Consider the following 7,695-nt stretch of genomic DNA (forward strand, 5'->3'; position numbering starts at 1 on the left):
TATTAGAACCATTTAAAAGAATTTTACTTAGTTTAAACTTAGTTTCTTTAGTGTTATTGGGAAAATACCTTAGGTTTTTGTATCTGGCATGAGTCTAATTTAAGCAGGACATAAAGAATAGTAAATAATCTTAAATAGGTTATGAAGAGAACTAGTCATATTATTTTTGGTCAGCAGGATCAAAGCATCTCCCAACACTTAAGGATACAGCCAAGTGAATATGCTGGCTTTCCTATGCTGGCTGGTGGAAAGAGGGAGAGGGAAAGGGGAGAGGGAAATCCATTCACCCTTCCACCCCTGCACGAGGGCTCCAGAATGGAATTCCCTATGCTGGCTGGTGGAGAGTGAGAGAGAGGAAAAGGAGAGAAGTTGCCCTTTTGGAAGAGAGGGGAAAAAAGGACTTTCTAGATCCTCAAAGGATCCCTCTAGCACCTTCTGAAAGCCTCAACACAGGTCCCTCTGACCTGTTTCCATCACACAGCTGTGGAGCAAGCGAGTGGCAGGGAACCCTGGCTTCTGAGTCAATCTTTACCCTAAGGGCCAACCTCTTCCACCCCAGCACAAGGGTTTTTTAGATGGGTTGTTGATCCTAAATGTTGACCCAACTATGAAAACATCAGAGCTATTATGACCAGTACAGAACCCAAATTGTACCAAAGTAAGCTTGGCTGATATAAACCCATTGCTTGTGGTTGGTTTTTATATCAGACCATGGGGTTGTAGTCAACTTGTAAACTGAAAAAAATATGAGAACACGTATAATATTTAATAATAAACCAATCTCAAATAATTAGATACAGAAACAGAGATAAGGGGTTACTACATCTGGAGGGTGAGCTTTTGTTTGGTTTTGGTAAAATTTTGTATCAGCTACAGCACCAAAAGACCTTGATGGTTATTTTGATGAACTGGAAACCCATTTTTAAATACATACTGATACCCTAAATTTTAATCTTAGAAAACTTTTGGGCAAATTTTAAATTATAAACTTATAAATTTAAAGACCTAAATTTGTATATTGAAATAACTTTTGTAAAAACCCAAATTTAGATAGCACTGTTTTAAATAAAACTCTTAATAGCCTTATACTTTAAAAGATTTAGGAAGAAAACTAGATTAAACCATCTTTTAATAATAACAATCTATGAGAACACATGGGCCAATAAACCTAATTATAAAAGTTAAATAAATGCAAATTACACTCATGATAGGATGAAGCAGAAACTATTGCTTATAAAAATTTTTTCAGTCTTAAGGCAGAGAATAATTAGGCCTGGTTGGGATTAGACTTTAGATAACCCTGGAAACAGCTATGCGTATTAACGTTATAGAAGTAGCTTAACAGCCATCCTAAAGACGTCTAAACACACACAGACACATAGACGTTATGATCTAGGCATGCCATACGTGCTCATAATGAGCTTAAAAAGGTGAAACTTAAGTGGCCACAATTGGGAGGAGGCAAAGACATACAGAAAACACACACAATGACACACAAAGCAATCACATTGATTTGAGGGCACCCTTACTAAACAAACCATTTTTGTCATTATCTTTAGTAGATTAGTCAGCTAGAGTCCTAAGTAGTTCACAACAGATCTTTAACATAAATACTCTCTTTTTGGCCCAATCCTTAGCAGATTAATGCAGTAAAAACAACATGTACGGAAATTACATTAATCTAGAGAATTTTAAGCACAAGTTAGTTACAATATCCCTAGAGTAAACAAGATGGTGTCACCCACGAGCTTCCTATTCCTAGGGAGGGCAAGGTGGCGCTGGACACACGGTGGCTCCTCTATGGTAGCATTTCCTGTGACCACATGGTCTCTCCAAAGGGTCCCTGAGATGGAACACAAAGACAGGTTTCATGCAACATCCAGGCTCCAAATAGCAGTCTGTTACAGGAATAAAAGTCATCTCCCCCTGAGAGACAGGTGTGCATGAGTGAGGATGCTAATGAAAAGACCAGATAAACTGAAGCAAGCTAAGGTGGGATTTAAGAGGTGGGATTTGTTAGTGTCCAGTTTGCTCCAGGTGTTTATAATTAGGTCCTGGATTTTCTTATAAATGGGCTTTGTTATTACCTAGAAAGCCAAGATCCACAGTTTGGAAAGGACCTTAAACAAACTTAGAATTTGACATACTACCTTGATCTATGGACAACAAAATTTATTAATTTTAAAACAAAAATAATTAATTCTTAGGAATAAAACCTTCAATTAAATGCCTACTAAAATACCCACATATAAAAACTAATTTTTTTAAACCTCTTGGCTGGGAGGCTAATTTTATCAGCAGAGCGCAGTTAAAGTTCAAATGTTTTTACAGGTTTATTGTACATTGCATTTTAGGATAATAATTTTGATGGACAGTATTAATTAGCACTATATTTTAGTGTAAAAAGATAGCATTGTGTTAATAAATTTCCCGTTTAATTTTGCCTTTAGGTGAGCAGAGTGGCTCGCATGCTGGGCTTTAGGATAAATGAAGTTTTGATTAGGTTACAATGGTTTTTTTATTATAGAGATACTTTATTGGTGACCAATGTCAAACCCTTAATTAAAAGGCACTGTTTTTAATTTTAGAAAACATGCTTAAGAGAATTTCAATGCATGTAAAATTTAAGAACAGAAACAACAGCGCAGCTACACAGATGTAACCTATACGTTAATTCACATTTTACCTTTGCACGGAATTGAGAATCCGGCTCGGATAGGCAGGGAGGCAGGTAAGAGCAGGGGTCAGAGGAAGAAGGCAGTTTGGTTAGGCATGGGACCTTGGTCACCAGAGGTGGCATCTCACCCACCTCGTCCCTGGCGTGCCCCAAGCTCCCCTGGCTTCCCCGCTTTGCGTGGAGCTGCGGTGCCTTCGCATGTCCTCTCAGCGAGCTCAGGCACGGGGAGCCTTTCAGCTGGAGGCCGCTGGACAGAGGCTGACGGCCATGCAGTCCCGAGCACACACGGGTGCTGCATCCCCTTGCATGTTACAGCCCGGCTGCGACGATGGTGGCACGGACACCCCGACACCAGTGCCTCCACGGTCGCGGGTAGGTCCGAGGACGGCACCCCCCCCCGGGGGTGTCCTGCACCAGCCATGGTGGGTGTTCTGCGGGTCCTGAGCCAGCTAGCGCCCACTCTGGCCTCAGAGGCATGATCTCCAGGGGCCAGGACTTCCATCCCCCATGAAGGGCAGGTGAAGAACACGTGCGTGGCCGGCCGTGCGACTGTCTCCGCCGGCCATCTGGGAAGCTGTACGTGGATGTGGTAAGCCCCGAGCGTGGTTGCCTCGAGTGGCCGGCCGGGAGGTCGCACAGCCTGTGCCACGCTGCATGTGCCCGCCCCAAGGGTGTCCCGGGAAGCCGTGCGCGCATGCCCACCCCAGGGCCCGAGGCAGGACGGGGCCCCAAGGCTCCATTCCCGTTACTGTTAGTGCGCTCCCTGACAGGTGTAAAACCTGTCGTGTCCGTCCCGTCACCCCACCCCACACTCCCGCGACAGCAAGGGGCGCGCACACCTCCCACCCCCTAGGTAGCAGCTTATTTGCTCCCTGTTCGCGCAGCTCCCCATTCCCCATTTTTTGGAGTAGCCATGCCTTTCCAGGGCAGGTTTTGTCGCTGGGCAGCTGACCGACGTGTGCCTCCCATTTGTTGTTTTAAAACCACGTGTTAGGGGAGAAAAAAGGAAGGAAGGATGGGGGAGGAGGGGCGGAGAAACTGCCTAAATGGCAGGGGGGAGTGGTTCTATTTGTCCCAGGCCACATTAGGGGTTAGAGACCTGGGAGTATGATCTCCCACAGAGCAGGGAAGGAAAAGATTGGGGGAGGGGAGTAAGGGTTAGGGAAGGGAAGGTTGGGGAAGGGCAGCTAGCTTTTAATGTGGTCCATCCCCTGGGGCAGGACCAGGGAACCAGGACATGAACTCTGTTCCTTGGGGTGCTCACCGGAGCTGTGATTCCTGCCTGCCAGTGTTGCCTCTGCCAGTCAGGGTGCAGTCCGTCTGGCCGGGGCTCCAAACGAGTCCCGGCACTGGGTGAATGCCCCAAGGAGAGGATCCCCAAGCATTGGGTGGTGAGGTGTGGGACCAGAGGACAGAGAAAGATGGATTAAAATAAACATGGCAGAGATAGCATATTGAGATCTCACTGGTCAGTTTCTCCTGGCTGGCTCCCCACAGATGTTAACAGCGCTGGTGCAGTCTGTGATCAGAAGATCCTGGTTTTTGTGCTCCAAATGGAAAAATCCAAGCAGAGCACGTGGATAGGGTGAGGTAAAATAGCTTTATTGAGAGAAGGGGAGTCACCCATCTTGCCAGGGAAGCAGAAGAAGGGGGCACGGTGAGCACAGATGGAGTCCACTGGCAGAGAGAGACCTTTTCTTTTTCAGGTGCCTTTAAAACCTAAACTACCCCAAGGGAGGGCAGGCCCAGGAGGTTTCCACCCGATAATAAACTAGTGGGGAGGGGCATGGGCAGTTCCCAACCAGGTGAGGGTGGTCTGGGCCATCCCCAGGCAACCTACATGAGCTCCAAACTTTTCCTACTTCTAGCCTGCCTCATCCTCATCTAGCTATCCTGCCTTGCTTGGACTTGGTCCAGGTTTGGTAAGAAGGGTGCCAGCTGAGATGGTTACCTCCTGTCTTCTATATGAGACTCAGCCATCTGAGTCAGAAAAGTTCTCAGCCCTTCGGACCTTAGGATCTTGGCTTGGCAGATGGAAGCTTGGTCCCCTTCCAGCACCAAAATCTCACTTGGACCATCTCTCTAGGACAGGCTGGACAAGGTACTTCTAGACCCATCAGAACTGTTCTGCATCCAGGGATAAACAGTTTATGGGCAAGAAATGATGAAGCAGAATACGTATGACTTGGAGTAAACTCATTACAAGAATGAGTTTAGAGTGTGACATTCTAAAGCACAAAAGTTTTCTAGTGACTCCTCCTTTGTGCATCCACACCAGCATCTGGGAAAATACCCCCAGGCAGGGTGTCCCTCCGCTGAGCACCAGGGTGGAGCTAAAAGCAAAGGCAAAAGTTATTTACCACTAAGTTGAGTCAGCCTCTTATTTTTAAGAGGAAAAAAGTGATCATTTGCACATCCCCACCCTCCAGGATTTTAGTAGTCAAGAACAGGAAACAATTGACTCGATAAATACACTGAGAGTTTCTGAATTCTCAGATATGCCCTGTCTTCATCAGGTTCTCCAGAGAAACAGAGAATTTGCAAGGAAAGAAGTGTGTTATAAGAAATTGACAAGTTCCAAGAGCTGTAGGGTAAGACAGCCATCTGCGGTCCAGGGTACTACTGTTTGACCAAGTGTCTGGGCACTCTGTAACACAGGTGACCAGGCACACAAGGGCGACCGTCCTGTGCACATGTTTGTGTCCTCTAATCTGAGCCCCAAACCATGTCTTAATCTGCTTTCTATTGCTGCAATGGAACACCCAAGACTGGGTAATTCATAAAGAATAGAGGTTTAGATCGAGGAGGGGTGGGATCTAGGGGAAGGGGAGAGGCTACTAGGGGAAGGGAAGGGTTCCCCACATGGACCAGCTGCATGAAGTGACCCTCCCAGAGGGTCACACCTTCAGCTGTGCCTCAATAGCCCTGGGATGTTCTTGACCATTATTTCTCCCACCATGGTCCTCCTGTAGGGGAGCTTACTCTCTCACCCTACTTGAGGGCACAAGACCTGATTCCAGGTTTGGGGAGTGGGGGCCCGAAAGCCTTATTGTGACAGACCAGGTGACTGCCTGGCTGTAGCCTCCAGATACAGTAAGTGCCCTCAGAGCCCGCTCGGAGAGAGCTACAGGATGACAGGCTTGGAAATGTGGGCAAGGGGACACAGAGGAAAGGACATCCTGGGGAGCAGGTGTCCCCATGTCTGTGGAGAGGACCCAACTTTCCATGGTACATGATGCTCTGCAGTGAGAAGGCTGCTGTGTGCTGCCACTTCTTTTAGTTAGTTAGTTAGTTAGTTGGCAGTGCTAGCATTTGAACTCAGGGCCTTGTGTTTGCTGGGTAGTTCTCTACACTTGAGCCATGCCATCTGTCCAGCACAGCTGCTTCTGAAGGGCTTCCTGTTCTAATTATACTCTGAGCCACAGGTGGAACACACACCCTCTGTTTTGGGCAAAGCCCTCCACCCCCACCCCCCTGGGCCAAGGGGAGGTGGGAGCAGGTGGCCAAGTTGATATGTCCAGAGTTCACATAGATGTGTATTGCTATGACTTGGATAGATGCTATGGTTTGGTGGCTGTTATAAAAGTGAGCCCCTCCTCCCCCAGTCTATTGCTTCCTGTCTCTCCATGTGACCCCCTGCACACACTCCTGCCATGTGGTACTGCCCACCATGCTGTGACACAGCCAGAAGACCCTCACCAGAGGCCAAACACATGGGGTTGCCTGTTCTTAGATTTTTCAGCCTCCAAACTGTAAGCTAAATAACCTTCTTTACTTTATAAAGAATCATCCTCGGACATGTTGTTTAGAGCAAGAGAAAATGGACTAGACACGCCTAAACCCTGGAGTCTGAGAGGCAGGGATTCCTCTTGGGGGCTGGAGGAGGGGACAGGGTGTCAAGTTCAGAAACTCCTATCCACCAACCACAGAGACCTGGTGAACAACCACCTCAGTTTGCTGGGTTAGAGCTGTTTCTTCGGATGAAGGACCTTCACCATCAACACCAAGAAGCCTCATGAAAACCACTGTGAAACTCTCTAGGAAACATTAATGCCTGACCCAGCTCCAGAAGAGTTGGCGTCTCAGGGAGACGCCAGAGGTGACTCCGAGGGTCAATAAGGTGGACATCCCTCACCCAGTCCAATACCAGGGCAGTTTACCAAAGAGGAAATGGAAGGGAAGTGCCTTTGGCCAAGATCAAGGTCAGCCCAGGTAGTGAGTTTAGTGGTCTCTCCAAACCTATATCTAAGCCCTTCCCTGGTGTTACCAGAAAAATGGTCCTGAAAATTACCTTGGTTCTTGTGCACTGCAGAAGAATTCAAGCAAGACACAAAGATTTAGTAAAAATAACACTAAAGTTTATTAGGAGAGGAATAGAGGGGAGAAAAGAGAGAAGCATTTCCTGTTCCCCACACAGGAAATAGCAAAAACTCAAAGTGGTGGTCCCCAGCTCTTGGTTTTATACTGGAGAGCCAGAGGAACACACATGGTCAAAGATAATGGGTCTGGGTGGCTGGGATGGCTGACAGGGAGAGGTCACTCTCCCAAATTACACCCAATCACAACCACATCCCACCCAAGTCTCAGAGACAATAAGTGTGCTTTAGAACTTCCCTTTCATTACTCCACCCACCCAAGGATCCTGGCAGCTCGTTAACATCTCAGAGGAAAGCAGAAGCAGGTAGCTCCCCTTTGTCTCCCTGTTCCTGTAACTTTAGCATCTAAGAGACGGGAGGGGACCAGCTGCTCTGGCTCTCCTTGTTCCAATGCCAGAGTCTGGCCCTTTAAACATTTATTAAAATAATAATTTCCCTGTCTCCTCTTATGGCCACTGCTTATGTCTAACTGCTACCTATCACTTGTACCTGTGAACACGAACTCATTTAGAAATAGGATCTCTGCAGATGCAATAAGGTAAGGACCTTGGAATGAAATCATCTCAAACTTAGGCGGATCCCAAGTCCAATGACTGATGTCCTTACAGGAGGAAGGTAAGGGGGAGATGGGAGACCCACTGA

The sequence above is a fragment of the Castor canadensis genome, chromosome 5, assembly GCF_047511655.1.
Source record: "Castor canadensis chromosome 5, mCasCan1.hap1v2, whole genome shotgun sequence".
In the NCBI taxonomy this organism is placed as follows: Eukaryota; Metazoa; Chordata; class Mammalia; order Rodentia; family Castoridae; genus Castor; species Castor canadensis.